The following is a 27,856-nucleotide window of genomic DNA, read 5'->3' on the forward strand; positions in this document are numbered from 1 at the left end:
AGTGTAGGCGATGTGGGAGTGTAGGCGGGGTGGGAGTGTAGGCGGGGTTGGAGGTGTGGGAGTGTAGGCGGGGTGGAAGGTGAGGGAGTGTAGGCGGGGTGGAAGGTGAGGGAGTGTAGGCGGGGTGGGAGATGCGGGAGTGTAGGCGGGGTGGGAGTGTAGGCGGGGTGGGAGGTGTGGGAGTGTAGGCGGGGTGGGAGTGTAGGCGGGGTGGGAGTGTAGGCGGGGTGGGAGGTGTGGGAGTGTAGGCGCGGTGGGAGTGTAGACTGGGTGGGAGGTGCGGGAGTGTAGGCGGGGTGGGAGGTGCATGCGGGGTGGGAGGTGTGGGAGTGTAGGCGGGGTGGGAGGTGTGGGAGTGTAGGCGGGGTGGGAGTGTAGGCGGGGTGGGAGTGTAGGCGGGGTGGGAGATGTGGGAGTGTAGGCGGGGTGGGAGGTTTGGGGGTGTAGGCGGGGTGGGAGGTGTGGGAGTGTAGGCGGGGTGGGAGTGTAGGCGGGGTGGGAGGTGTGGGAGTGTAGGCGGGGTGGGAGGTGTGGGAGTGTAGGCGGGGTGGGAGGTGTGGGCGGGGGTGGGAGGTGTGGGAGTGTAGGCGGGGTGGGAGGTGTGGGAGTGTGGGCGGGGTGGGAGGTGTGGGAGGTGTGGGCGGGGTGGGAGGTGAGGGAGTGTAGGCGGGGTGGGAGGTGTGGGAGTGTAGGCGGTGTGCGAGTGTGGGCGGGGTGGGAGGTGAGGGAGTGTAGGCGGGGTGGGAGGTGTGGGAGTGTGGGCGGGGTGGGAGGTGTGGGCGGGGTGGGAGGTGAGGGAGTGTAGGCGGGGTGGGAGGTGTGGGAGTGTAGGCGGTGTGCGAGTGTGGGCGGGGTGGGAGGTGAGGGAGTGTAGGCGGGGTGGGAGGTGAGGGAGTGTAGGCGAGGTGGGAGGTGAGGGAGTGTGGGCGGGGTGGGAGGTGTGGGAGTGGAGGCGGGGTGGGAGATGAGGGAGTGTAGGCGGAGTGGGAGGTGAGGGAGTGTAGGTGGGGTGGGAGGTGTGGGAGTTGTGGGAGTGTAGGCGGGGTGGGAGGTGTGGGAGTGTAGGTGGGGTGGGAGGTGAGGGAGTGTAGGCGGGGAGGGAGCATAGGCGGGGTGGGAGGTGTGGGAGTGCGGGCGGGTGCGAGCTGTGGGAGTGTAGGCGGGGTGGGAGGTGTGGGAGTGTAGGCGGGGTGGGAGTGTGGGCGGGGTGGGAGGTGTGGGAGTGTAGGCGGGGTGGGAGGTGTGGGAGTGTAGGCGGGGTGGGAGGTGTGGGAGTGTAGGCGGGGTGGGAGGTGAGGGAGTGTTGGCGGGGTGGGTTTGTAGGCGGTGAGGGAGTGTAGACGGGGTGGGAGGTGAGGGAGTGTAGGGGGTGTGGGAGGTGTGGGAGTGTAGGCGGGGTGGGAGGTGAGGGAGTGTAGGCGGGGTGGGAGGTGTGGGAGTGTAGGGGGTGTGGGAGGTGTGGGAGTGTAGGCGAGGTGGGAGGTGAGGGAGTGTAGGGGGTGTGGGAGTGTGGGCGGGGTGGGAGGTGTGGGAGTGCGGGCGGGGTGGGAGGTGTGGGAGTGTAGGCGGGGTGGGAGGTGTGGGAGTGTAGGCGGGGTGGGAGGTGTGGGAGTGCGGGCGGGGTGGGAGGTGTGGGAGTGTAGGCGGGGTGGGAGGTGTGGGAGTGTAGGCGGGGTGGGAGGTGAGGGAGTGTAGGGGGTGTGGGAGTGTGGGCGGGGTGGGAGGTGTGGGAGTGTAGGCGAGGTGGGAGGTGAGGGAGTGTAGGGGGTGTGGGAGTGTGGGCGGGGTGGGAGGTGTGGGAGTGCGGGCGGGGTGGGAGGTGTGGGAGTGTAGGCGGGGTGGGAGGTGTGGGAGTGTAGGCGGGGTGGGAGGTGAGGGAGTGTTGGCGGGGTGGGAGGTGTGGGAGTGTAGGCGGGGTGGGAGGCGTGGGAGTGCGGGCGGGGTGGGAGGTGTGGGAGTGTAGGCGGGGTGGGAGGTGTGGGAGTGTAGGCGGGGTGGGAGGTGAGGGAGTGTTGGCGGGGTGGGAGGTGTGGGAGTGTAGGCGGGGTGGGAGGCGTGGGAGTGTAGGCGGGGTGGGAGGTGTGGGAGTGTAGGCGGGGTGGGAGGTGAGGGAGTGTAGGGGGTGTGGGAGGTGTGGGAGTGTAGGCGGGGTGGGAGGTGAGGGAGTGTAGGCGGGGTGGGAGGTGTGGGAGTGTAGGGGGTGTGGGAGGTGTGGGAGTGTAGGCGAGGTGGGAGGTGACGGAGTGTAGGGGGTGTGGGAGTGTGGGCGGGGTGGGAGGTGTGGGAGTGCGGGCGGGGTGGGAGGTGTGGGAGTGCGGGCGGGGTGGGAGGTGTGGGAGTGCGGGCGGGGTGGGAGGTGTGGGAGTGTAGGCGGGGTGGGAGGTGTGGGAGTGTAGGCGGGGTGGGAGGTGAGGGAGTGTTGGCGGGGTGGGTTTGTAGGCGGTGAGGGAGTGTAGACGGGGTGGGAGGTGTAGGAGTGTAGGCGGGGTGGGAGGCGTGGGAGTGTAGGCGGGGTGGGAGGTGTGGGAGTGTAGGCGGGGTGGGAGGTGAGGGAGTGTAGGCGGGGTGGGAGGTGTGGGAGTGTAGGGGGTGTGGGAGGTGTGGGAGTGTAGGCGAGGTGGGAGGTGTGGGAGTGTAGGCGGGGTGGGAGGTGTGGGAGTGTAGGCGGGGTGGGAGGTGTGGGAGTGTGGGCGGGGTGGGAGGTGTGGGAGTGTGGGCGGGGTGGGAGGTGTGGGAGTGTAGGCAGGGTGGGAGGTGAGGGAGTGTAGGCGGGGTGGGAGGTGTGGGACTGTAGGCGGGGTGGGAGGTGTGGGAGTGTAGGCGGGGTGGGAGGTGTGGGAGTGTGGGCGGGGTGGGAGGTGTGGGAGTGTAGGCGGGGTGGGAGGTGTGGGAGTGTAGGCGGGGTGTGAGGTGTGGGAGCGTGGGCGGTGTGGGAGTGTGGGCGGGGTGGGAGGTGTGGGAGTGTAGGCGGGGTGGGAGGTGTGGGAGTGTAGGCGGGGTGGGAGGTGTGGGAGTGTAGGCGGGGTGGGAGGTGTGGGAGTGTAGGCGGGGTGGGAGGTGTGGGAGTGTAGGCGGGGTGGGAGGTGTGGGAGTGTGGGCGGGGTGGGAGGTGTGGGAGTGTAGGCGGGGTGGGAGGTGTGGGAGTGTAGGCGGGGTGGGAGTGTAGGCGGGGTGGGAGGTGTGGGAGTGTAGGCGGGGTTGGAGGTGTGGGATTGTGGGCGGGGTGGGAGGTGAGGGAGTGTGGGCGGGGTGGGAGGTGTGGGAGTGTAGGCGGGGTGGGAGGTGTGGGAGTGTAGGCGGGGTGGGAGGTGTGGGAGTGTAGGCGGGGTGGGAGGTGTGGGAGTGTAGGCGTGGTGGGAGGTGAGGGAGTGTAGGCGGGGTGGGAGGTGTGGGAGTGTAGGCGGGGTGGGAGGTGTGGGAGTGTAGGTGTGGTGGGAGGTGAGGGAGTGTAGGCCGGGTGGGAGGTGTGGGAGTGTAGGCGGGGTGGGAGGTGTGGGAGTGTAGGTGTGGTGGGAGGTGAGGGAGTGTAGGCGGGGAGGGAGCATAGGCGGGGTGGGAGTGTAGGCGGGGTGGGAGTGTAGGCGGGGTGGGAGTGTAGGCGGGGTGGGAGGTGAGGGAGTGTAGGCGGGGTGGGAGTGTAGGCGGGGTGGGAGTGTAGGCGGGGTGGGAGTGTAGGCGGGGTGGGAGTGTAGGCGGGGTGGGAGTGTAGGCGGGGTGGGAGTGTAGGCGGGGTGGGAGTGTAGGCGGGGTGGGAGGTGTGGGAGTGTAGGCGGGGTGGGAGGTGAGGGAGTGTAGGCGGGGTGGGAGATGTGGGAGTGTAGGCGGGGTGGGAGGTGAGGGAGTGTAAGCGGGGTGGGAGGTGAGGGAGTGTAGGCGGGGTGGGAGGTGAGGGAGTGTAGGCGGGGTGGGAGGTAAGGGAGTGTAGGCGGGGTGGGAGATGTGGAAGTGTGGGAGGTGTGGGAGTGTAGGGGGTGTGGGAGTGTAGGCGGGGTGGGAGGTGAGGGAGTGTGGGCGGGGTGGGAGGTGTGGGAGCGTAGGCGGGGTGGGAGGTGAGGGAGTGCGGGCGGGGTGGGAGGTAAGGGAGTGTAGGGGGTGTGGGAGTGTAGGCGGGGTGGGAGGTGAGGGAGTGTGGGCGGGGTGGGAGGTGTGGGAGTGTAGGCGGGGTGCGAGCTGTGGGAGTGTAGGCGGGGTGGGAGTGTAGGCGGGGTGGGAGGTGTGGGAATGTCGGCGGGGTGGGAGTGTAGGCGGGGTGGGAGGTGAGGGAGTGTACGCGGGGTGGGAGGTGTGGGAATGTCGGCGGGGTGGGAGTGCGGGCGGGGTGGGAGGTGAGGGAGTGTAGGCGAGGTGGGAGGTGAGGGAGTGTGGGCGGGGTGCGAGCTGTGGGAGTGTAGGCGGGGTGGGAGGTGAGGGAGTGTAGGCGAGGTGGGAGGTGAGGGAGTGTGGGCGGGGTGGGAGGTGTGGGAGTGGAGGCGGGGTGGGAGATGAGGGAGTGTAGGCGGAGTGGGAGGTGAGGGAGTGTAGGTGGGGTGGGAGGTGTGGGAGTGGAGGCGGGGTGGGAGGTGTGCGAGTGTAGGCGGGGTGCGAGTGTAGGTGGGGTGGGAGGTGTGGGAGTGTAGGCGGGGTGGGAGTGTAGGTGGGGTGGGAGGTGTGGGAGTGTAGGCGGGGTGGGAGGTGAGGGAGTGTAGGCGGGGTGGGAGATGTGGGAGTGGAGGCGGGGTGGGAGGTGTGGGAGTGTAGGCGGGGTGGGAGTGTAGGTGGGGTGGGAGGTGTGGGAGTGTCGGCGGGGTGGGAGGTGAGGGAGTGGAGGCGGGTTGGGAGGTGTGGGAGTGTAGGCGGGGTGGGAGGTGTGGGAGTGGAGGCGGGGTGGGAGGTGCGGGTGTGTTGGCGGTGTGGGAGTGTAGGCGGGGTGGGAGGTGTGGGAGTGGAGGCGGGGTGGGAGGTGCGGGTGTGTAGGCGGGGTGGGAGGTGTGGGAGTGGAGGCGGGGTGGGAGGTGTGGGAGTGTAGGCGGGGTGGGAGGTGTGGGAGTGGAGGCGGGGTGGGAGGTGCGGGTGTGTAGGCGGGGTGGGAGGTGTGGGAGTGGAGGCGGGGTGGGAGGTGTGGGAGTGGAGGCGGGGTGGGAGTGTAGGTGGGGTGGGAGGTGTGGGAGTGTAGGCGGGGTGGGAGGTGTGGGAGTGTAGGTGGGGTGGGAGGTGGGGGAGTGTAGGCGGGGTGGGAGGTGTGCGAGTGTAGGCGGGGTGGGAGTGTAGGTGGGGTGGGAGGAGTGGGAGTGTCGGCGGGGTGGGAGGTGTGGGAATGTCGGCGGGGTGGGAGGTGTGGGAGTGTAGGCGGGGTGGGAGGTGTGGGAGTGTAGGCGGGGTGAGAGGTGTGGGGGTGGGAGCTGGGGCAGTGTAGGCGGGGTGGGAGTGTAGGCTGGGTGGGAGGTGGAGGAGTGTCGGAGGGGAGGGAGGTGTGGGAGTGTAGGCGGGGTGGGAGGTGAGGGAGTGTAGGCGGGGTGGGAGGTGTGGGAGTGTAGGCGGGGAGGGAGGTGAGGGAGTGTAGGCGGGGAGGGAGGTGAGGGAGTGTAGGCGGGGAGGGAGGTGTGGGAGTGTAGGCGGAGTGGGAGTGTAGGCGGGGTGGGAGGTGTGGGAGTGTAGGCGGGGTGGGATGTCTGGGAGTGTAGGCGGGGTGGGAGGTGAGGGAGTGTAGGCGGGGTGGGAGGTGAAGGAGTGTAGGCGGGGTGGGAGGTGTGGGAGTGTAGGCGGGGTGGGAGGTGCGGGAGTGTAGGCGGGGTGGGAGGTGTGGGAGTGTGGGCGGGGTGGGAGGTGTGGGAGTGTAGGCGGGGTGGGTGTTGTGGGAGTGTAGGCGGGGTGGGAGGTGTGGGAGTGTAGGCGGGGTGGGAGGTGTGGGAGTGTAGGCGGGGTGGGAGGTGAGGGAGCGTAGGCGGGGTGGGAGGTGTGGGAGTGTAGGCGGGGTGGGAGGTGTGGGAGTGTAGGCGGGGTGGGAGGTGTGGGAGTGTAGGCGGGGTGGGAGATGGGGGAGTACGGGCGGGGTGGGAGGTGTGGGAGTGTAGGCGGGGTGGGAGGTGAGGGAGTGTAGGCGGGGTGGGAGGTGAGGGAGTGTAGGCGGGGTGGGAGGCGAGGGAGTGTAGGCGGGGTGGGAGTGTAGGTGGGGTGGGAGGTATGGGAGTGTAGGCGGGGTGGGAGATGTGGGAGTGTAGGCGGGGTGGGAGGTGAGGGAGTGTAGGCGGGGTGGGAGGTGAGGGAGTGTAAGCGGGGTGGGAGGTGAGGGAGTGTGGGCGGGGCGGGAGGTGAGGGAGTGTAAGCGGGGTGGGAGGTGAGGGAGTGTGGGCGGGGTGGGAGGTGTGGGAGTGTAGGCGCGGTGGGAGGTGTGGGAGTGTAGACGGTGTGGGAGGTGAGGGAGTGTAAGCGGGGTGGGAGGTGAGGGAGTGTGGGCGGGGTGGGAGGTGAGGTAGTGTGGGCGGGGTGGGAGGTGAGGGAGTGTAAGCGGGGTGGGAGGTGTGGGAGTGTAGGCGGGGTGGGAGATGGGGGAGTACGGGCGGGGTGGGAGGTGTGGGAGTGTAGGCGGGGTGGGAGGTGAGGGAGTGTAGGCGGGGTGGGAGGTGAGGGAGTGTAGGCGGGGTGGGAGGTAAGGGAGTGTAGGCGGGGTGGGAGATGTGGAAGTGTGGGAGGTGTGGGAGTGTAGGGGGTGTGGGAGTGTAGGCGGGGTGGGAGGTGAGGGAGTGTGGGCGGGGTGGGAGGTGTGGGAGCGTAGGCGGGGTGGGAGGTGAGGGAGTGCGGGCGGGGTGGGAGGTAAGGGAGTGTAGGGGGTGTGGGAGTGTAGGCGGGGTGGGAGGTGAGGGAGTGTGGGCGGGGTGGGAGGTGTGGGAGTGTAGGCGGGGTGCGAGCTGTGGGAGTGTAGGCGGGGTGGGAGTGTAGGCGGGGTGGGAGGTGTGGGAATGTCGGCGGGGTGGGAGTGTAGGCGGGGTGGGAGGTGAGGGAGTGTACGCGGGGTGGGAGGTGTGGGAATGTCGGCGGGGTGGGAGTGCGGGCGGGGTGGGAGGTGAGGGAGTGTAGGCGAGGTGGGAGGTGAGGGAGTGTGGGCGGGGTGCGAGCTGTGGGAGTGTAGGCGGGGTGGGAGGTGAGGGAGTGTAGGCGAGGTGGGAGGTGAGGGAGTGTGGGCGGGGTGGGAGGTGTGGGAGTGGAGGCGGGGTGGGAGATGAGGGAGTGTAGGCGGAGTGGGAGGTGAGGGAGTGTAGGTGGGGTGGGAGGTGTGGGAGTGGAGGCGGGGTGGGAGGTGTGCGAGTGTAGGCGGGGTGCGAGTGTAGGTGGGGTGGGAGGTGTGGGAGTGTAGGCGGGGTGGGAGTGTAGGTGGGGTGGGAGGTGTGGGAGTGTAGGCGGGGTGGGAGGTGAGGGAGTGTAGGCGGGGTGGGAGATGTGGGAGTGGAGGCGGGGTGGGAGGTGTGGGAGTGTAGGCGGGGTGGGAGTGTAGGTGGGGTGGGAGGTGTGGGAGTGTCGGCGGGGTGGGAGGTGAGGGAGTGGAGGCGGGTTGGGAGGTGTGGGAGTGTAGGCGGGGTGGGAGGTGTGGGAGTGGAGGCGGGGTGGGAGGTGCGGGTGTGTTGGCGGTGTGGGAGTGTAGGCGGGGTGGGAGGTGTGGGAGTGGAGGCGGGGTGGGAGGTGCGGGTGTGTAGGCGGGGTGGGAGGTGTGGGAGTGGAGGCGGGGTGGGAGGTGTGGGAGTGTAGGCGGGGTGGGAGGTGTGGGAGTGGAGGCGGGGTGGGAGGTGCGGGTGTGTAGGCGGGGTGGGAGGTGTGGGAGTGGAGGCGGGGTGGGAGGTGTGGGAGTGGAGGCGGGGTGGGAGTGTAGGTGGGGTGGGAGGTGTGGGAGTGTAGGCGGGGTGGGAGGTGTGGGAGTGTAGGTGGGGTGGGAGGTGGGGGAGTGTAGGCGGGGTGGGAGGTGTGCGAGTGTAGGCGGGGTGGGAGTGTAGGTGGGGTGGGAGGAGTGGGAGTGTCGGCGGGGTGGGAGGTGTGGGAATGTCGGCGGGGTGGGAGGTGTGGGAGTGTAGGCGGGGTGGGAGGTGTGGGAGTGTAGGCGGGGTGAGAGGTGTGGGGGTGGGAGCTGGGGCAGTGTAGGCGGGGTGGGAGTGTAGGCTGGGTGGGAGGTGGAGGAGTGTCGGAGGGGAGGGAGGTGTGGGAGTGTAGGCGGGGTGGGAGGTGAGGGAGTGTAGGCGGGGTGGGAGGTGTGGGAGTGTAGGCGGGGAGGGAGGTGAGGGAGTGTAGGCGGGGAGGGAGGTGAGGGAGTGTAGGCGGGGAGGGAGTTGTGGGAGTGTAGGCGGAGTGGGAGTGTAGGCGGGGTGGGAGGTGTGGGAGTGTAGGCGGGGTGGGATGTCTGGGAGTGTAGGCGGGGTGGGAGGTGAGGGAGTGTAGGCGGGGTGGGAGGTGAAGGAGTGTAGGCGGGGTGGGAGGTGTGGGAGTGTAGGCGGGGTGGGAGGTGCGGGAGTGTAGGCGGGGTGGGAGGTGTGGGAGTGTGGGCGGGGTGGGAGGTGTGGGAGTGTAGGCGGGGTGGGTGTTGTGGGAGTGTAGGCGGGGTGGGAGGTGTGGGAGTGTAGGCGGGGTGGGAGGTGTGGGAGTGTAGGCGGGGTGGGAGGTGAGGGAGCGTAGGCGGGGTGGGAGGTGTGGGAGTGTAGGCGGGGTGGGAGGTGTGGGAGTGTAGGCGGGGTGGGAGGTGTGGGAGTGTAGGCGGGGTGGGAGATGGGGGAGTACGGGCGGGGTGGGAGGTGTGGGAGTGTAGGCGGGGTGGGAGGTGAGGGAGTGTAGGCGGGGTGGGAGGTGAGGGAGTGTAGGCGGGGTGGGAGGCGAGGGAGTGTAGGCGGGGTGGGAGTGTAGGTGGGGTGGGAGGTATGGGAGTGTAGGCGGGGTGGGAGATGTGGGAGTGTAGGCGGGGTGGGAGGTGAGGGAGTGTAGGCGGGGTGGGAGGTGAGGGAGTGTAAGCGGGGTGGGAGGTGAGGGAGTGTGGGCGGGGCGGGAGGTGAGGGAGTGTAAGCGGGGTGGGAGGTGAGGGAGTGTGGGCGGGGTGGGAGGTGTGGGAGTGTAGGCGCGGTGGGAGGTGTGGGAGTGTAGACGGTGTGGGAGGTGAGGGAGTGTAAGCGGGGTGGGAGGTGAGGGAGTGTGGGCGGGGTGGGAGGTGAGGTAGTGTGGGCGGGGTGGGAGGTGAGGGAGTGTAAGCGGGGTGGGAGGTGTGGGAGTGCAGGCGGGGTGGGAGATGTGGGAGTGTAGGCGGAGTGGGAGGTGTGGGAGTGTAGGCGGGGTGGGAGGTGAGGGAGTGTAGGCGGGGTGGGAGGTGTGGGAGTGTAGGCGGGGTGGGAGATGGGGGAGTACGGGCGGGGCGGGAGGTGAGGGAGTGTAGGCGGGGCGGGAGGTGTGGGAGTGTAGGCGGGGTGGGAGGTGTGGGAGCGTAGGCGGGGTGGGAGGTGAGGGAGTGTAGGCGGGGTGGGAGGTGTGGGAGTGTAGGCGGGGTGGGAGGCGTGGGAGTGTAGGCGGGGTGGGAGGTGTGGGAGTGTAGGCGGGGTGGGAGGTGTGGGAGTGTAGGCGGGGTGGGAGGTGAGGGAGTGCGGGCGGGGTGGGAGGTGAGGGAGTGTAGGCGGGGTGGGAGGTGAGGGAGTGCGGGCGGGGTGGGAGGTGAGGGAGTGTAGGCGGGGTGGGAGATGTGGGAGTGTAGGCGGGGTGGGAGGTGAGGTAGTGTGGGCGGGGTGGGAGGTGAGGGAGTGTAAGCGGGGTGGGAGGTGAGGGAGTGCGGGCGGGGTGGGAGGTGAGGGAGTGTAGGCGGGGCGGGAGGTGTGGGAGTGTAGGTGGGGTGGGAGGTGGGGGAGTGTAGGCGGGGTGGGAGGTGTGCGAGTGTAGGCGGGGTGGGAGTGTAGGTGGGGTGGGAGGTGTGGGAGTGTCGGCGGGGTGGGAGGTGTGGGAATGTCGGCGGGGTGGGAGGTGTGGGAGTGTAGGCGGGGTGGGAGGTGTGGGAGTGTAGGCGGGGTGAGAGGTGTGGGGGTGGGAGCTGGGGGAGTGTAGGCGGGGTGGGAGTGTAGGCGAGGTGGGAGGTGTGGGAGTGTAGGCGGGGTGGGAGGTGAGGGAGTGTAGGCGGGGTGGGAGGTGTGGGAGTGTAGGCGGGGAGGGAGGTGAGGGAGTGTAGGCGGGGAGGGAGGTGAGGGAGTGTAGGCGGGGAGGGAGGTGTGGGAGTGTAGGCGGAGTGGGAGTGTAGGCGGGGTGGGAGGTGTGGGAGTGTTGGTGGGGTGGGATGTCTGGGAGTGTAGGCGGGGTGGGAGGTGAGGGAGTGTAGGCGGGGTGGGAGGTGAAGGAGTGTAGGCGGGGTGGGAGGTGTGGGAGTGTAGGCCGGGTGGGAGGTGTGGGAGTGTGGGCGGGGTGGGAGGTGTGGGAGTGTAGGCGGGGTGGGTGTTGTGGGAGTGTAGGCGGGGTGGGAGGTGTGGGAGTGTAGGTGGGGTGGGAGGTGTGGGAGTGTAGGCCGGGTGGGAGGTGTGGGAGTGTAGGCCGGGTGGGAGGTGTGGGAGTGTAGGCGGGGTGGGAGATGGGGGAGTACGGGCGGGGTGGGAGGTGTGGGAGTGCAGGCGGGGTGGGAGGTGAGGGAGTGTAGGCGGGGTGGGAGGTGAGGGAGTGTAGGCGGGGTGGGAGGTGAGGGAGTGTAGGCGGGGTGGGAGTGTAGGTGGGGTGCGAGGTGTGGGAGTGTAAGCGGGGTGGGAGTGTAGGCGGGGTGGGAGATGTGGGAGTGTAGGCGGGGTGGGAGGTGAGGGAGTGTAGGCGGGGTGGGAGGTGAGGGAGTGTAAGCGGGGTGGGAGGTGAGGGAGTGTAGGCGGGGTGGGAGATGTGGGAGTGTAGGCGGGGAGGTAGGTGTGGGAGTGTAGGCGGGGTGGGAGGTGAGGGAGTGTAAGCGCGGTGGGAGGTGTGGGTGTGTAGACGGTGTGGGAGTGTGGGCGGGGTGGGAGGTGCGGGAGTGTAGGCGGGGTCGGAGATGTGGGAGTGTAAGCGGAGTGGGAGGTGTGTGAGTGTAGGCGGGGTGGGAGATGTGGGAGTGTAGGCGGGGTGGGAGGTGTGGGAGTGTAGGCGGGGTGGGAGGTGTGGGAGTGTGGTAGGGGGGAGGTGTGGGAGTGTAGGCGGGGTGGGAGGTGAGGTAGTGTGGGCGGGGTGGGAGGTGAGGGAGTGTAAGCGGGGTGGGAGGTGTGGGAGTGCAGGCGGGGTGGGAGATGTGGGAGTGTAGGCGGAGTGGGAGGTGTGGGAGTGTAGGCGGGGTGGGAGGTGTGGGAATGTAGGCGGGGTGGGAGGTGTGGGAGTGTAGGCGGAGTGGGAGGTGTGGGAGTGTAGGCGGGGTGGGAGGAATGGGAGTGTAGGCGGGGTGGGAGGTGTGGGAGTGTAGGCGGGGTGGGAGGTGTGGGAGTGTAGGCGGGGTGGGAGGCGTGGGAGTGTAGGCGGGGTGGGAGGCGTGGGAGTGTAGGCGGGGTGGGAGGAATGGGAGTGTAGGCGGGGTGGGAGGTGTGGGAGTGTAGGCGGGGTGGGAGGCGTGGGAGTGTAGGCGGGGTGGGAGGAATGGGAGTGTAGGCGGGGTGGGAGGTGTGGGAGTGTAGGCGGGGTGGGAGGTGTGGGAGTGTAGGCGGGGTGGGAGGAATGGGAGTGTAGGCGGGGTGGGAGGCGTGGGAGTGTAGGCGGGGTGGGAGGCGTGGGAGTGTAGGCGGGGTGGGAGGTGAGGGAGTGTAGGCGGGGTGGGAGGTGTGGGAGTGTAGGCGGGGTGGGAGGTGAGGGAGTGTAGGCGGGGTGGGAGATGTGGGAGCGTAGGCGGGGTGGGAGGTGAGGGAGTGTAGGCGGGGTGGGAGGTGTGGGAGTGTAGGCGGGGTGGGAGGCGTGGGAGTGTAGGCGGGGTGGGAGGTGTGGGAGTGTAGGCGGGGTGGGAGGTGTGGGAGTGTAGGCGGGGTGGGAGGTGAGGGAGTGCGGGCGGGGTGGGAGGTGAGGGAGTGTAGGCGGGGTGGGAGGTGAGGGAGTGTGGGCGGGGTGGGAGGTGAGGGAGTGTAGGCGGGGTGGGAGGTGAGGGAGTGCGGGCGGGGTGGGAGGTGAGGGAGTGTAGGCGGGGTGGGAGATGTGGGAGTGTAGGCGGGGTGGGAGGTGAGGTAGTGTGGGCGGGGTGGGAGGTGAGGGAGTGTAAGCGGGGTGGGAGGTGAGGGAGTGCGGGCTGCGGGCGGGGTGGGAGGTGAGGGAGTGTAGGCGGGGCGGGATATGTGGGAGTGTAGGCGGGGTGGGAGGTGAGGTAGTGTGGGCAGGCTGGGAGGTGAGGGAGTGAAAGCGGGGTGGGAGGTGAGGGAGTGTGGGCGGGGTGGGAGGTAAGGGAGTGTGGGTGGGGTGGGAGATGTGGGAGTGTAGGCGGGGTGGTAGGTGAGGGAGTGTGGGCGGGGTGGGAGGTGTGGGAGTGTAGGCGGGGTGCGAGTGTGGGCGGGGTGGGAGGTGTGGGAGTGTAAGCGGGGTGGGAGGTGAGGGAGTGCAGGCGGGGTGGGAGGTGAGGGAGTGTGGGCGGGGTGGGAGATGTGGGAGTGTAGGCGGAGTGGGAGGTGAGGTAGTGTGGGCGGGGTGGGAGGTGAGGGAGTGTAAGCGGGGTGGGAGGTGAGGGAGTGTAGGCGGGGTGGGAGATGTGGGAGTGTAGGCGGAGTGGGAGGTGTGGGAGTGTAGGCGGGGTGGGAGGTGTGGGAGTGTAGGCGGTGTGGGAGTGTGGGCGGGGTGAGAGGGGTGGGAGTGTAGGCGGGGTGGGAGGTGTGGGAGTGTAGGCGGGGTGGGAGGTGTGGGAGTGTAGGCGGGGTGGGAGGTGTGGGAGTGTGGGCGGGGGAGGTGTGGGAGTGTAGGCGTGGTGGGAGGTGAGGTAGTGTGGGCGGGGTGGGAGGTGTGGGAGTGTGGGCGGGGGGGAGGTGTGGGAGTGTAGGCGGGGTGGGAGGTGTGGGAGTGTAGGCGGGGTGCGAGTGTGGGCGGGGTGGGAGGTGAGGGAGTGTAAGCGGGGTGGGAGGTGAGGGAGTGTGGGCGGGGTGGGAGGTGTGGGAGTGTAGGCGGGGTGGGAGATGTGGGAGTGTAGGCGGGGTGGGAGATGTGGGAGTGTAGGCGGGGTGGGAGATGTGGGAGTGTAGGCGGAGTGGGAGGTGTGGGAGTGTAGGCGGGGTGGGAGATGTGGGACTGTAGGCGGGGTGGGAGATGTGGGAGTGTAGGCGGAGTGGGAGGTGTGGGAGTGTAGGCGGGGTGGGAGCTGTGGGAGTGTAGGCGGGGTGGGAGATGTGGGAGTGTAGGCGGAGTGGGAGGTGTGGGAGTGTAGGCGGGGTGGGAGATGTGGGAGTGTAGGCGGAGTGGGAGGTGTGGGAGTGTAGGCGGGGTGGGAGATGTGGGAGTGTAGGCGGGGTGGGAGATGTGGGAGTGTAGGCGGAGTGGGAGGTGTGGGAGTGTAGGCGGGGTGGGGCGTGTGGGAGTGTAGGCGGGGTGGGAGGTGAGGGAGTGTAGGCGGGGTGGGAGGTGTGGGAGTGTAGGCGGGGTGGGAGATGTGGGAGCGTAGGCGGGGTGGGAGGTGAGGGAGCGTAGGCGGGGTGGGAGGAATGGGAGTGTAGGCGGGGTGGGAGGTGTGGGAGTGTAGGCGGGGTGGGAGGTGTGGGAGTGTAGGCGGGGTGGGAGGCGTGGGAGTGTAGGCGGGGTGGGAGGCGTGGGAGTGTAGGCGGGGTGGGAGGAATGGGAGTGTAGGCGGGGTGGGAGGTGTGGGAGTGTAGGCAGGGTGGGAGGCGTGGGAGTGTAGGCGGGGTGGGAGGAATGGGAGTGTAGGCGGGGTGGGAGGTGTGGGAGTGTAGGCGGGGTGGGAGGTGTGGGAGTGTAGGCGGGGTGGGAGGAATGGGAGTGTAGGCGGGGTGGGAGGCGTGGGAGTGTATGCGGGGTGGGAGGCGTGGGAGTGTAGGCGGGGTGGGAGGTGAGGGAGTGTAGGCGGGGTGGGAGGTGTGGGAGTGTAGGCGGGGTGGGAGGTGAGGGAGTGTAGGCGGGGTGGGAGATGTGGGAGCGTAGGCGGGGTGGGAGGTGAGGGAGTGTAGGCGGGGTGGGAGGTGTGGGAGTGTAGGCGGGGTGGGAGGCGTGGGAGTGTAGGCGGGGTGGGAGGTGTGGGAGTGTAGGCGGGGTGGGAGGTGTGGGAGTGTAGGCGGGGTGGGAGGTGAGGGAGTGCGGGCGGGGTGGGAGGTGAGGGAGTGTAGGCGGGGTGGGAGGTGAGGGAGTGTGGGCGGGGTGGGAGGTGAGGGAGTGTAGGCGGGGTGGGAGGTGAGGGAGTGCGGGCGGGGTGGGAGGTGAGGGAGTGTAGGCGGGGTGGGAGATGTGGGAGTGTAGGCGGGGTGGGAGGTGAGGTAGTGTGGGCGGGGTGGGAGGTGAGGGAGTGTAAGCGGGGTGGGAGGTGAGGGAGTGCGGGCTGCGGGCGGGGTGGGAGGTGAGGGAGTGTAGGCGGGGCGGGATATGTGGGAGTGTAGGCGGGGTGGGAGGTGAGGTAGTGTGGGCAGGCTGGGAGGTGAGGGAGTGAAAGCGGGGTGGGAGGTGAGGGAGTGTGGGCGGGGTGGGAGGTAAGGGAGTGTAGGTGGGGTGGGAGATGTGGGAGTGTAGGCGGGGTGGTAGGTGAGGGAGTGTGGGCGGGGTGGGAGGTGTGGGAGTGTAGGCGGGGTGCGAGTGTGGGCGGGGTGGGAGGTGTGGGAGTGTAAGCGGGGTGGGAGGTGAGGGAGTGCAGGCGGGGTGGGAGGTGAGGGAGTGTGGGCGGGGTGGGAGATGTGGGAGTGTAGGCGGAGTGGGAGGTGAGGTAGTGTGGGCGGGGTGGGAGGTGAGGGAGTGTAAGCGGGGTGGGAGGTGAGGGAGTGTAGGCGGGGTGGGAGATGTGGGAGTGTAGGCGGAGTGGGAGGTGTGGGAGTGTAGGCGGGGTGGGAGGTGTGGGAGTGTAGGCGGTGTGGGAGTGTGGGCGGGGTGAGAGGGGTGGGAGTGTAGGCGGGGTGGGAGGTGTGGGAGTGTAGGCGGGGTGGGAGGTGTGGGAGTGTAGGCGGGGTGGGAGGTGTGGGAGTGTGGGCGGGGGGAGGTGTGGGAGTGTAGGCGTGGTGGGAGGTGAGGTAGTGTGGGCGGGGTGGGAGGTGTGGGAGTGTGGGCGGGGGGGAGGTGTGGGAGTGTAGGCGGGGTGGGAGGTGTGGGAGTGTAGGCGGGGTGCGAGTGTGGACGGGGTGGGAGGTGAGGGAGTGTAAGCGGGGTGGGAGGTGAGGGAGTGTGGGCGGGGTGGGAGGTGTGGGAGTGTAGGCGGGGTGGGAGATGTGGGAGTGTAGGCGGGGTGGGAGATGTGGGAGTGTAGGCGGGGTGGGAGATGTGGGAGTGTAGGCGGAGTGGGAGGTGTGGGAGTGTAGGCGGGGTGGGAGATGTGGGAGTGTAGGCGGGGTGGGAGATGTGGGAGTGTAGGCGGAGTGGGAGGTGTGGGAGTGTAGGCGGGGTGGGAGCTGTGGGAGTGTAGGCGGGGTGGGAGATGTGGGAGTGTAGGCGGAGTGGGAGGTGTGGGAGTGTAGGCGGGGTGGGAGATGTGGGAGTGTAGGCGGAGTGGGAGGTGTGGGAGTGTAGGCGGGGTGGGAGATGTGGGAGTGTAGGCGGGGTGGGAGATGTGGGAGTGTAGGCGGAGTGGGAGGTGTGGGAGTGTAGGCGGGGTGGGGCGTGTGGGAGTGTAGGCGGGGTGGGAGGTGAGGGAGTGTAGGCGGGGTGGGAGGTGTGGGAGTGTAGGCGGGGTGGGAGATGTGGGAGCGTAGGCGGGGTGGGAGGTGAGGGAGCGTAGGCGGGGTGGGAGGTGTGGGAGTGTAGGCGGGGTGGGAGGTGTGGGAGTGTAGGCGGGGTGGGAGGTGTGGGAGTGTAGGCGGGGTGGGAGATGTGGGAGTGTAGGCGGGGTGGGAGGTGAGGTAGTGTGGGCGGGGTGGGAGATGTGGGAGTGTAGGCGGGGTGGGAGGTGAGGTAGTGTGGGCGGGGTGGGAGGTGAGGGAGTGTAGGCGGGGTGGGAGATGTGGGAGTGTAGGCGGGGTGGGAGGTGAGGTAGTGTGGGCGGGGTGGGAGGTGAGGGAGTGTAAGCGGGGTGGGAGGTGAGGGAGTGCGTGCGGGGTGGGAGGTGAGGGAGTGTAGGCGGGGTGGTAGGTGAGGTAGTGTGGGCAGGCTGGGAGGTGAGGGAGTGTAAGCGGGGTGGGAGGTGAGGGAGTGTGGGCGGGGTGGGAGGTAAGGGAGTGTAGGCGGGGTGGGAGATGTGGGAGTGTAGGCTGGGTGGTAGGTGAGGGAGTGTGGGCGGGGTGGGAGGTGTGGGAGTGTAGGCGGGGTGCGAGTGTGGGCGGGGTGGGAGGTGTGGGAGTGTAAGCGGGGTGGGAGGTGAGGGAGTGCAGGCGGGGTGGGAGGTGAGGGAGTGTGGGCGGGGTGGGAGATGTGGGAGTGTAGGCGGGGTGGGAGGTGAGGTAGTGTGGGCGGGGTGGGAGGTGAGGGAGTGTAAGCGGGGTGGGAGGTGAGGGAGTGTGGGCGGGGTGGGAGGTAAGGGAGTGTAGGCGGGGTGGGAGATGTGGGAGTGTAGGCGGAGTGGGAGGTGTGGGAGTGTAGGCGGGGTGGGAGGTGAGGGAGTGTAGGCGGGGTGGGAGTGTAGGCGGGGTGGGAGGTGTGGGAGTGTAGGCGGGGTGGGAGTGTAGGCGGGGTGGGAGGTGAGGGAGTGTAGACGGGGTGGGAGGTGTGGGAGTGTAGGCGGGGTGGGAGTTGTGGGAGTGTAGACGGGGTGGGAGGTGTGGGAGTGTAGGCGGGGTGGGAGGTGAGGGAGTGTAGGCGGGGTGGGAGTGTAGGCGGGGTGGGAGTGTAGGCGGGGTGGGAGGTGAGGGAGTGTAGACGGTGTGGGAGTGTAGGCGGGGTGGGAGGTGAGGGAGTGTAGACGGTGTGGGAGTGTAGGCGGGGTGGGAGGTGAGGGAGTGCGGGCGGGGTGGGAGGTGAGGGAGTGTAGGCGGGGTGGGAGATGTGGGAGTGTAGGCGGGGTGGGAGGTGTGGGAGTGTAAGCGGGGTGGGAGGTGAGGGAGTGCGGGCGGGGTGGGAGATGTGGGAGTGTAGGCGGGGTGGGAGGTGAGGTAGTGTGGGCGGGGTGGGAGGTGAGGGAGTGTAAGCGGGGTGGGAGGTGAGGGAGTGTGGGCGGGGTGGGAGGTGAGGGAGTGTAGGCGGGGTGGGAGATGTGGGAGTGTGGGCGGGGTGGGAGGTGTGGGAGTGTGGGCGGGGTGGGAGATGTGGGAGTGTGGGCGGGGTGGGAGGTGTGGGCGGGGTGGGAGGTGTGGGAGTGTAGGCGGGGTGGGAGATGTGGGAGTGTAGGCGGGATGGGAGGCAAGGGAGTGTAGGCGGGGTGGGAGGTGTGGGAGTGTAGGCGGGATGGGAGGCAAGGGAGCGTAGGCGGGGTGGGAGATGTGGGAGTGTGGGCGGGGTGGGAGGTGTGGGAGTGTGGGCGGGGTGGGAGGTGTGGGAGTGTAGGCGGGGTGGGTGGTGTGGGAGTGTAGGCGGGGTGGGAGATGTGGGAGTGTGGGCGGGGTGGGAGGTGTGGGAGTGTGGGCGGGGTGGGAGGTGTGGGAGTGTAGGCGGGGTGGGAGATGTGGGAGTGTAGGCGGGATGGGAGGCAAGGGAGTGTAGGCGGGGTGGGAGGTGTGGGAGTGTAGGCGGGATGGGAGGCAAGGGAGTGTAGGCGGGGTGGGAGATGTGGGAGTGTGGGCGGGGTGGGAGGTGTGGGAGTGTGGGCGGGGTGGGAGGTGTGGGAGTGTAGGCGGGGTGGGAGGTGTGGGAGTGTAGGCGGGGTGGGAGGTGTGGGAGTGTAGGCGGGGTGGGAGATGTGGGAGTGTGGGCGGGGTGGGAGGTGTGGGAGTATGGGCGGGGTGGGAGGCAAGGGAGTGTAGGCGGGGTGGGAGATGTGGGAGTGTAGGTGGGGTTGGAGGTGTGGGAGTGTAGGCGGGGTGGGAGGTGTGGGAGTGTAAGCGGGGTGGGAGGTGAGGGAGTATGGGCGGGGTGGGAGGCAAGGGAGTGTAGGCGGGGTGGGAGATGTGGGAGTGTAGACGGGGTGGGAGGTGTGGGATTGTAGGCGGGGTGGGAGGTGCGGGAGTGTAGGCGGAGTGGGAGGTGTGGGAGTGTAGGAGGTGTGGGAGTGTAGGCGAGGTGGGAGGTGTGGGAGTGTAGGCGGGGTGGGAGGTGTGGGAGTGTAGGCGGGGTGGGAGGTGTGGGAGTGTAGGCGGGGTGGGAGGTGAGGGAGTGTAGGCGGGGTGGGAGGTGTGGGAGTGTAGGCGGGGTGGGAGGTGTGGGAGTGTAGGCGGGGTGGGAGGTGTGGGAGTGTAGGCGGGGTGGGAGGTGTGGGAGTGTAGGCGGGGTGGGAGGTGTGGGAGTGTGGGCGGGGTGGGAGGTGTGGGAGTGTAGGCGGGGTGGGAGGTGTGGGAGTGTAGGCGGGGTGGGAGGTGTGGGAGTGAAGGCGGGGTGGGAGTGTGGGCGGGGTGGGAGGTGTGGGAGTGTGGGCGGGGTGGGAGGTGTGGGAGTGTAGGCGGGGTGGGAGGTGTGGGAGTGTAGGCGGGGTGGGAGGTGTGGGAGTGTGGGCGGGGTCGGAGGTGTGGGAGTGTAGGCGGGGTGGGAGGTGTGGGAGTGTAGGCGGGGTGGGAGTGTAGGGGTGGGAGGTGTGGGAGTGTAGGCGGGGTTGGAGGTGTGGGAGTGTAGGCGGGGTTGGAGGTTTGGGAGTGTGGGCGGGGTGGGATGTGAGGGAGTGTGGGCGGGGTGGGAGGTGTGGGAGTGTAGGCGGGGTGGGAGGTGTGGGAGTGTAGGCGGGGTGGGAGGTGTGGGAGTGTGGGCGGGGTCGGAGGTGTGGGAGTGTAGGCGGGGTGGGAGGTGTGGGAGTGTAGGCGGGGTGGGAGGTGTGGGAGTGTAGGCGGGGTGGGAGGTGTGGGAGTGTAGGCGGGGTGGGAGTGTGGGCGGGGTGGGAGGTGTGGGAGTGTGGGCGGGGTGGGAGGTGTGGGAGTGTAGGCGGGGTGGGAGGTGTGGGAGTGTAGGCGGGGTGGGAGGTGTGGGAGTGTGGGCGGGGTCGGAGGTGTGGGAGTGTAGGCGGGGTGGGAGGTGTGGGAGTGTAGGCGGGGTGGGAGTGTAGGGGTGGGAGGTGTGGGAGTGTAGGCGGGGTTGGAGGTGTGGGAGTGTAGGCGGGGTGGGAGTGTAGGGGTGGGAGGTGTGGGAGTGTAGGCGGGGTGGGAGTGTAGGCGGGGTGGGAGGTGAGGGAGTGTAGGCGGGGTGGGAGGTGAGGGAGTGTAGGTGTGGTGGGAGGTGAGGGAGTGTAGGTGGGGTGGGAGGTGAGGGAGTGTAGGCGGGGAGGGAGTGTAGGCGGGGAGGGAGGTGTGGGAGTGTAGGCGGGGTGGGAGCATAGGCGGGGTGGGAGTGTAGGCGGGGTGGGAGTGTAGGCGGGGTGGGAGGTGCGGGAGTGTAGGCGGGGTGGGAGGTGAGGGAGTGTAGGCGGGGTGGAAGGTGTGGGAGTGTAGGCGGGGTGGGAGGTGTGGGAGTGTAGGCGGGGTGGGAGGTTAGGGAGTGTAGGCGGGGTGGGAGATGTGGGAGTGTAGGCGGGGTGGGAGGTGAGGGAGTGTAAGCGGGGTGGGAGGTGAGGGAGTGTAGGCGGGGTGGGAGGTGAGGGAGTGTAGGCGGGGTGGGAGGTAAGGGAGTGTAGGCGGGGTGGGAGGTGTGGGAGTGTAGGCGGGGTGGGAGGTGTGGGAGTGTAGGCGGGGTGGGAGGTGTGGAAGTGTAGGCGGAGTGGGAGGTGTGGGAGTGTAGGCGGGGTGGGAGGTGTGGGAGTGTAGGGGGTGTGGGAGGTGTGGGAGTGTAGGCGGGGTGGGAGGTGAGGGAGTGTGGGCGGGGTGGGAGGTGTGGGAGTGTAGGCGGGGTGGGAGGTGAGGGAGTGCGGGCGGGGTGGGAGGTGAGGGAGTGTAGGCGGGGTGGGAGGTGAGGGAGTGTAGGCGGCGTGGGAGGTGTGGGAGTGTAGGCGGGGTGGGAGGTGAGGGAGTGTACGCGGGGTGGGAGGTGAGGGAGTGTAGGCGAGGTGGGAGGTGAGGGAGTGTGGGCGGGGTGGGAGGTGAGGGAGTGTAGGCGGGGTGGGAGGTGTGGGAATGTAGGCGGGGTGGGAGGTGAGGGAGTGTAGGCGGGGTGGGAGGTGAGGGAGTGTAGGCGAGGTGGGAGGTGAGGGAGTGTGGGCGGGGTGGGAGGCGTGGGAGTGTGGGCGGAGTGGGAGGTGAGGGAGTGTAGGCGGGGTGGGAGATGTGGGAGTGTAGGTGGGGTTGGAGGTGTGGGAGTGTAGGCGGGGTGGGAGGTGTGGGAGTGTAAGCGGGGTGGGAGGTGAGGGAGTATGGGCGGGGTGGGAGGCAAGGGAGTGTAGGCGGGGTGGGAGATGTGGGAGTGTAGACGGGGTGGGAGGTGTGGGATTGTAGGCGGGGTGGGAGGTGCGGGAGTGTAGGCGGAGTGGGAGGTGTGGGAGTGTAGGGGGTGTGGGAGGTGTGGGAGTGTAGGCGAGGTGGGAGGTGTGGGAGTGTAGGCGGGGTGGGAGGTGTGGGAGTGTAGGCGGGGTGGGAGGTGTGGGAGTGTAGGCGGGGTGGGAGGTGAGGGAGTGTAGGCGGGGTGGGAGGTGTGGGAGTGTAGGCGGGGTGGGAGGTGTGGGAGTGTAGGCGGGGTGGGAGGTGTGGGAGTGTAGGCGGGGTGGGAGGTGTGGGAGTGTAGGCGGGGTGGGAGGTGTGGGAGTGTGGGCGGGGTGGGAGGTGTGGGAGTGTAGGCGGGGTGGGAGGTGTGGGAGTGTAGGCGGGGTGGGAGGTGTGGGAGTGTAGGCGGGGTGGGAGTGTGGGCGGGGTGGGAGGTGTGGGAGTGTGGGCGGGGTGGGAGGTGTGGGAGTGTAGGCGGGGTGGGAGGTGTGGGAGTGTAGGCGGGGTGGGAGGTGTGGGAGTGTGGGCGGGGTCGGAGGTGTGGGAGTGTAGGCGGGGTGGGAGGTGTGGGAGTGTGGGCGGGGTCGGAGGTGTGGGAGTGTAGGCGGGGTGGGAGGTGTGGGAGTGTAGGCGGGGTGGGAGTGTAGGGGTGGGAGGTGTGGGAGTGTAGGCGGGGTTGGAGGTGTGGGAGTGTAGGCGGGGTTGGAGGTTTGGGAGTGTGGGCGGGGTGGGAGGTGAGGGAGTGTGGGCGGGGTGGGAGGTGTGGGAGTGTAGGCGGGGTGGGAGGTGTGGGAGTGTAGGCGGGGTGGGAGGTGTGGGAGTGTGGGCGGGGTCGGAGGTGTGGGAGTGGAGGCGGGGTGGGAGGTGTGGGAGTGTAGGCGGGGTGGGAGGTGTGGGAGTGTAGGCGGGGTGGGAGGTGTGGGAGTGTAGGCGGGGTGGGAGTGTGGGCGGGGTGGGAGGTGTGGGAGTGTGGGCGGGGTGGGAGGTGTGGGAGTGTAGGCGGGGTGGGAGGTGTGGGAGTGTAGGCGGGGTGGGAGGTGTGGGAGTGTGGGCGGGGTCGGAGGTGTGGGAGTGTAGGCGGGGTGGGAGGTGTGGGAGTGTAGGCGGGGTGGGAGTGTAGGGGTGGGAGGTGTGGGAGTGTAGGCGGGGTTGGAGGTGTGGGAGTGTAGGCGGGGTGGGAGTGTAGGGGTGGGAGGTGTGGGAGTGTAGGCGGGGTGGGAGTGTAGGCGGGGTGGGAGGTGAGGGAGTGTAGGCGGGGTGGGAGGTGAGGGAGTGTAGGTGTGGTGGGAGGTGAGGGAGTGTAGGTGGGGTGGGAGGTGAGGGAGTGTAGGCGGGGAGGGAGTGTAGGCGGGGAGGGAGGTGTGGGAGTGTAGGCGGGGTGGGAGCATAGGCGGGGTGGGAGCATAGGCGGGGTGGGAGTGTAGGCGGGGTGGGAGTGTAGGCGGGGTGGGAGTGTAGGCGGGGTGGGAGTGTAGGCGGGGTGGGAGGTGCGGGAGTGTAGGCGGGGTGGGAGGTGAGGGAGTGTAGGCGGGGTGGAAGGTGTGGGAGTGTAGGCGGGGTGGGAGGTGTGGGAGTGTAGGCGGGGTGGGAGGTGAGGGAGTGTAGGCGGGGTGGGAGATGTGGGAGTGTAGGCGGGGTGGGAGGTGAGGGAGTGTAAGCGGGGTGGGAGGTGAGGGAGTGTAGGCGGGGTGGGAGGTGAGGGAGTGTAGGCGGGGTGGGAGGTAAGGGAGTGTAGGCGGGGTGGGAGGTGTGGGAGTGTAGGCGGGGTGGGAGGTGTGGGAGTGTAGGCGGGGTGGGAGGTGTGGAAGTGTAGGCGGAGTGGGAGGTGTGGGAGTGTAGGCGGGGTGTGGGAGTGTAGGGGGTGTGGGAGGTGTGGGAGTGTAGGCGGGGTGGGAGGTGAGGGAGTGTGGGCGGGGTGGGAGGTGTGGGAGTGTAGGCGGGGTGGGAGGTGAGGGAGTGCGGGCGGGGTGGGAGGTGAGGGAGTGTAGGCGGGGTGGGAGGTGAGGGAGTGTAGGCGGCGTGGGAGGTGTGGGAGTGTAGGCGGGGTGGGAGGTGAGGGAGTGTACGCGGGGTGGGAGGTGAGGGAGTGTAGGCGAGGTGGGAGGTGAGGGAGTGTGGGCGGGGTGGGAGGTGAGGGAGTGTAGGCGGGGTGGGAGGTGTGGGAATGTAGGCGGGGTGGGAGGTGAGGGAGTGTAGGCGGGGTGGGAGGTGAGGGAGTGTAGGCGCGGTGGGAGGTGAGGGAGTGTGGGCGGGGTGGGAGGCGTGGGAGTGTGGGCGGAGTGGGAGGTGAGGGAGTGTAGGCGGGGTGGGAGGTGTGGGAATGTCGGCGGGGTGGGAGGTGTGGGAGTGTAGGCGGGGTGGGAGTGGGGGCGGGGTGGGAAATGAGGGAGTGTAGGCGGAGTGGGAGGTGAGGGAGTGTAGGTGGGGTGGGAGGTGTGGGAGTGGAGGCGGGGTGGGAGGTGTGCGAGTGTAGGCGGGGTGGGAGTGTAGGTGGGGTGGGAGGTGTGGGAGTGTAGGCGGGGTGGGAGTGTAGGTGGGGTGGGAGGTGTGGGAGTGTAGGCGGGGTGGGAGTGTAGGTGGGGTGGGAGGTGTGGGAGTGTAGGCGGGGTGGGAGTGTAGGTGGGGTGGGAGGTGTGGGAGTGTAGGCGGGGTGGGAGTGTAGGTGGGGTGGGAGGTGTGGGAGTGTAGGCGGGGTGGGAGTGTAGGTGGGGTGGGAGGTGTGGGAGTGTAGGCGGGGTGGGAGTGTAGGCGGGGTGGGAGGTGTGGGAGTGTAGGCGGGGTGGGAGTGTAGGTGGGGTGGGAGGTGTGGGAGTGTAGGCGGGGTGGGAGTGTAGGTTGGGTGGGAGGTGTGGGAGTGTAGGCGGGGTGGGAGTGTAGGTGGGGTGGGAGGTGTGGGAGTGTCGGCGGGGTGGGAGGTGAGGGAGTGTAGGCGGGGTGGGAGGTGTGGGAGTGTAGGCGGGGTGGGAGGTGTGGGAGTGGAGGCGGGGTGGGAGGTGCGGGTGTGTAGGCGGGGTGGGAGGTGTGGGAGTGTAGGCGGGGTGGGAGGTGTGGGAGTGGAGGCGGGGTGGGAGGTGTGGGAGTGTAGGCGGGGTGGGAGGTGTGGGAGTGTAGGCGGGGTGGGAGGTGAGGGAGTGTAGGCGGAGTGGGAGGTGTGGGAGTGTAGGCGGGGTGGGAGGTGAGGGAGTGTAGGCGGGGTGGGAGGTGTGGGAGTGTAGGCGGGGTGGGAGGTGTGGGAGTGTAGGCGGGGTGGGAGGTGTGGGAGTGTAGGCGGGGTGGGAGGTGTGGGAGTGTAGGCGGGGTGGGAGGTGTGGGAGTGTAGGCGGGGTGGGAGGTGTGGGAGTGTAGGCGGGGTGGAAGGTGCGGGAGTGTAGGCGGGGTGGGGGTTGTGGGAGTGTAGGCGGGGTGGGAGGTTTGGGGGTGTGGGCGGGGTGGGAGGTGTGGGAGTGTAGGCGGGGTGGGAGGTGTGGGAGTGTAGGCGGGGTGCGAGGTGCGGGAGTGTTGGTGGGGTGGGAGGTGCGGGAGTGTAGGCGGGGTGGGAGGTGCGGGAGTGTAGGCGGGGTGGGAGGTGTGGGAGTGTAGGCGGGGTGGGAGGTGTGGGAGTGTAGGCGGGGTGGGAGTGTAGGCGGGGTGGGAGGTGTGGGAGTGTAGGCGGGGTGGGAGGTGTGGGAGTGTAGGCGGGGTGGGAGGTGTGGGAGTGTAGGCGGGGTGGGAGTGTGGGCGGGGTGGGAGGTGAGGGAGTGTAGGCGGGGTGGGTGCTGTGGGAGTGTGGGCGAGGTGGGAGGTGTGGGAGTGTAGGCGGGGTGGGAGGTGTGGGAGTGTTGGTGGGATGGGAGGTGCGGGAGTGTAGGCGGGGTGGGAGGTTTGGGAGTGTAGGCGCGGTGGGAGGTTTGGGAGTGTGGGCGGGGTGGGAGTGTAGGCGGGGTGGGAGGTGAGGGAGTGTGGGCCGGGTGGGAGGTGTGGGAGTGTAGGCGGGGTGGGAGGTTTGGGAGTGTAGGCGGGGTGGGAGGTGTGGGAGTGTAGGCGGGGTGGGAGGTGAGGGAGTGTAGGCGGGGTGGGAGGTGTGGGAGTGTAGGTGGGGTGGGAGGTGATGGAGTGTAGGCGGGGTGGGAGGTGAGGGAGTGTAGGCGGGGTGGGAGGTGAGGGAGTGTAGGTGTGGTGGGAGGTGAGGGAGTGTAGGTGGGGTGGGAGGTGAGGGAGTGTAGGCGGAGAGGGAGCATAGGCGGGGTGGGAGTGTAGGCGGGGAGGGAGGTGTGGGAGTGTAGGCGGGGTGGGAGTGTAGGCGGGGTGGGAGTGTAGGCGGGGTGGGAGGTGAGGGAGTGTTGGCGGGATGGGAGTGTAGGCGGGGTGGGAGTGTAGGCGGGGTGGGAGTGTAGGCGGGGTGGGAGTGTAGTCGGGGTGGGAGTGTAGGCGGGGTGGGAGGTGTGGGAGTGTAGGCGGGGTGGGAGGTGAGGGAGTGTAGGCGGGGTGGGAGATGTGGGAGTGTAGGCGGGGTGGGAGGTGAGGGAGTGTAAGCGGGGTGGGAGGTGAGGGAGTGTAGGCGGGGTGGGAGGTGAGGGAGTGTAGGCGGGGTGGGAGGTAAGGGAGTGTAGGCGGGGTGGGAGATGTGGAAGTGTAGGCGGAGTGGGAGGTGTGGGAGTGTAGGCGGGGTGGGAGGTGTGGGAGTGTAGGGGGTGTGGGAGGTGTGGGAGTGTAGGCGGGGTGGGAGGTGAGGGAGTGTGGGCGGGGTGGGAGGTGTGGGAGTGTAGGCGGGGTGGGAGGTGAGGGAGTGCGGGCGGGGTGGGAGGTGAGGGAGTGTAGGCGGGGTGGGAGGTGAGGGAGTGTAGGCGGCGTGGGAGGTGTGGGAGTGTAGGCGGGGTGGGAGGTGAGGGAGTGTAGGCGGGGTGGGAGGTGAGGGAGTGTGGGCGGGGTGGGAGGTGAGGGAGTGTGGGCGGGGTGGGAGGTGTGGGAGTGTAGGCAGGGTGGGAGGTGATGGAGTGTAGGCGAGGTGGGAGGTGAGGGAGTGTGGGCGGGGTGCGAGCTGTGGGAGTGTAGGCGGGGTGGGAGGTGTGGGAATGTCGGCGGGGTGGGAGTGTAGGCGGGGTGGGAGGTGAGGGAGTGTAGGCGGGGTGGGAGGTGAGGGAGTGTAGGCGAGGTGGGAGGTGAGGGAGTGTGGGCGGGGTGGGAGGTGTGGGAGTGTGGGCGGGGTGGGAGGTGAGGGAGTGGAGGCGGGGTGGGAGGTGTGGGAATGTCGGCGGGGTGGGAGGTGTGGGAGTGTAGGCGGGGTGGGAGTGGAGGCGGGGTGGGAAATGAGGGAGTGTAGGCGGAGTGGGAGGTGAGGGAGTGTAGGTGGGGTGGGAGGTGTGGGAGTGGAGGCGGGGTGGGAGGTGTGCGAGTGTAGGCGGGGTGGGAGTGTAGGTGGGGTGGGAGGTGTGGGAGTGTAGGCGGGGTGGGAGTGTAGGTGGGGTGGGAGGTGTGGGAGTGTAGGCGGGGTGGGAGTGTAGGTGGGGTGGGAGGTGTGGGAGTGTAGGCGGGGTGGGAGTGTAGGTGGGGTGGGAGGTGTGGGAGTGTAGGCGGGGTGGGAGTGTAGGTGGGGTGGGAGGTGTGGGAGTGTAGGCGGGGTGGGAGTGTAGGTGGGGTGGGAGGTGTGGGAGTGTCGGCGGGGTGGGAGGTGAGGGAGTGTAGGCGGGGTGGGAGGTGAGGGAGTGTAGGCGGGGTGGGAGGTGCGGGTGTGTAGGCGGGGTGGGAGGTGTGGGAGTGTAGGCGGGGTGGGAGGTGTGGGAGTGGAGGCGGGGTGGGAGGTGTGGGAGTGTAGGCGGGGTGGGAGGTGTGGGAGTGTAGGCGGGGTGGGAGGTGAGGGAGTGTAGGCGGAGTGGGAGGTGTGGGAGTGTAGGCGGAGTGGGAGGTGTGGGAGTGTAGGCGGGGTGGGAGGTGAGGGAGTGTAGGCGGGGTGGGAGGTGTGGGAGTGTAGGCGGGGTGGGAGGTGTGGGAGTGTAGGCGGGGTGGGAGGTGTGGGAGTGTAGGCGGGGTGGAAGGTGCGGGAGTGTAGGCGGGGTGGGGGTTGTGGGAGTGTAGGCGGGGTGGGAGGTTTGGGGGTGTGGGCGGGGTGGGAGGTGTGGGAGTGTAGGCGGGGTGGGAGGTGTGGGAGTGTAGGCGGGGTGCGAGGTGTGGGAGTGTAGGCGGGGTGGGAGGTGCGGGAGTGTAGGCGGGGTGGGAGGTGTGGGAGTGTAGGCGGGGTGGGAGGTGTGGGAGTGTAGGCGGGGTGGGAGGTGTGGGAGTGTAGGCGGGGTGGGAGTGTGGGCGGGGTGGGAGGTGAGGGAGTGTAGGCGGGGTGGGTGGTGTGGGAGTGTGGGCGAGGTGGGAGGTGTGGGAGTGTAGGCGGGGTGGGAGGTGTGGGAGTGTTGGTGGGATGGGAGGTGCGGGAGTGTAGGCGCGGTGGGAGGTTTGGGAGTGTAGGCGCGGTGGGAGGTTTGGGAGTGTGGGCGGGGTGGGAGTGTAGGCGGGGTGGGAGGTGAGGGAGTGTGGGCCGGGTGGGAGGTGTGGGAGTGTAGGCGGGGTGGGAGGTTTGGGAGTGTAGGCGGGGTGGGAGGTGTGGGAGTGTAGGCGGGGTGGGAGTGTAGGCGGGGTGGGAGGTGTGGGAGTGTAGGCGGGGTGGGAGGTGTGGGAGTGTGGGCGAGGTGGGAGGTGTGGGAGTGTAGGCGGGGTGGGAGGTGTGGGAGTGTAGGCGGGGTGGGAGTGTAGGCGGGGTGGGAGGTGTGGGAGTGTAGGCGGGGTGGGAGTGTAGGCGGGGTGGGAGTGCAGGCGGTGTGGGAGTGTGGCGGGGTGGGAGGTGTGGGAGTGTAGAAGGGGTGGGAGGTGTGGGAGTGCGGGCGGGGTGGAAGGTGTGGGAGTGTAGGCGGGGTGGAAGGTGTGGGAGTGTAGGCGGGGTGGGAGGTGAGGGAGTGTAGGCGGGGTGGGAGGTGGGGAGTACGGGCGGGGTGCGAGGTGTGGGAGTGTAGGCGGGGTGGGAGGTGTGGGAGTGTAGGTGGGGTGGGAGGTGTGAGAATGTAGGCGGGGTGGGAGGTTTGGGAGTGTGGGCGGGGTGGGAGGTGCGGGAGTGTAGGTGGGGTGGGAGGTGTGGGAGTGTAGGCGGGGTGGGGGGTGTGGGAGTGTAGGCGGGGTGGGAGGTGTGGGAGTGTAGGCGGAGTGGGAGGTGTGGGAGTGTAGACGGGGTGGGAGGTTTGGGAGTGTAGGCGGGGTGGGAGGTGAGGGAGTGTAGGCGGAGTGGGAGGTGTGGGAGTGTAGGCGGAGTGGGAGGTGTGGGAGTGTAGGCGGGGTGGGAGGTGTGGGAGTGTAGGCGGGGTGGGAGGTGTGGGAGTGTAGGCGGGGTGGGAGGTGAGGGAGTGTAGGCGGAGTGGGAGGTGTGGGAGTGTAGGCGGAGT

General features: G+C 69.0%; 1 protein-coding gene across 1 annotated transcript in view; it reads left to right on the forward strand.

Annotated features, from left to right (window-relative positions):
• LOC140396094 (transcription factor ETV6-like) overlaps positions 1-27,856 on the forward strand; it is a 140,138-nt gene that overhangs the window by 97,663 nt on the left and 14,619 nt on the right. The gene's annotated exons all lie outside the window — the stretch shown is intronic.

Source organism: Scyliorhinus torazame, chromosome 19, assembly GCF_047496885.1.
Source record: "Scyliorhinus torazame isolate Kashiwa2021f chromosome 19, sScyTor2.1, whole genome shotgun sequence".
Lineage (NCBI taxonomy): Eukaryota > Metazoa > Chordata > Chondrichthyes > Carcharhiniformes > Scyliorhinidae > Scyliorhinus > Scyliorhinus torazame.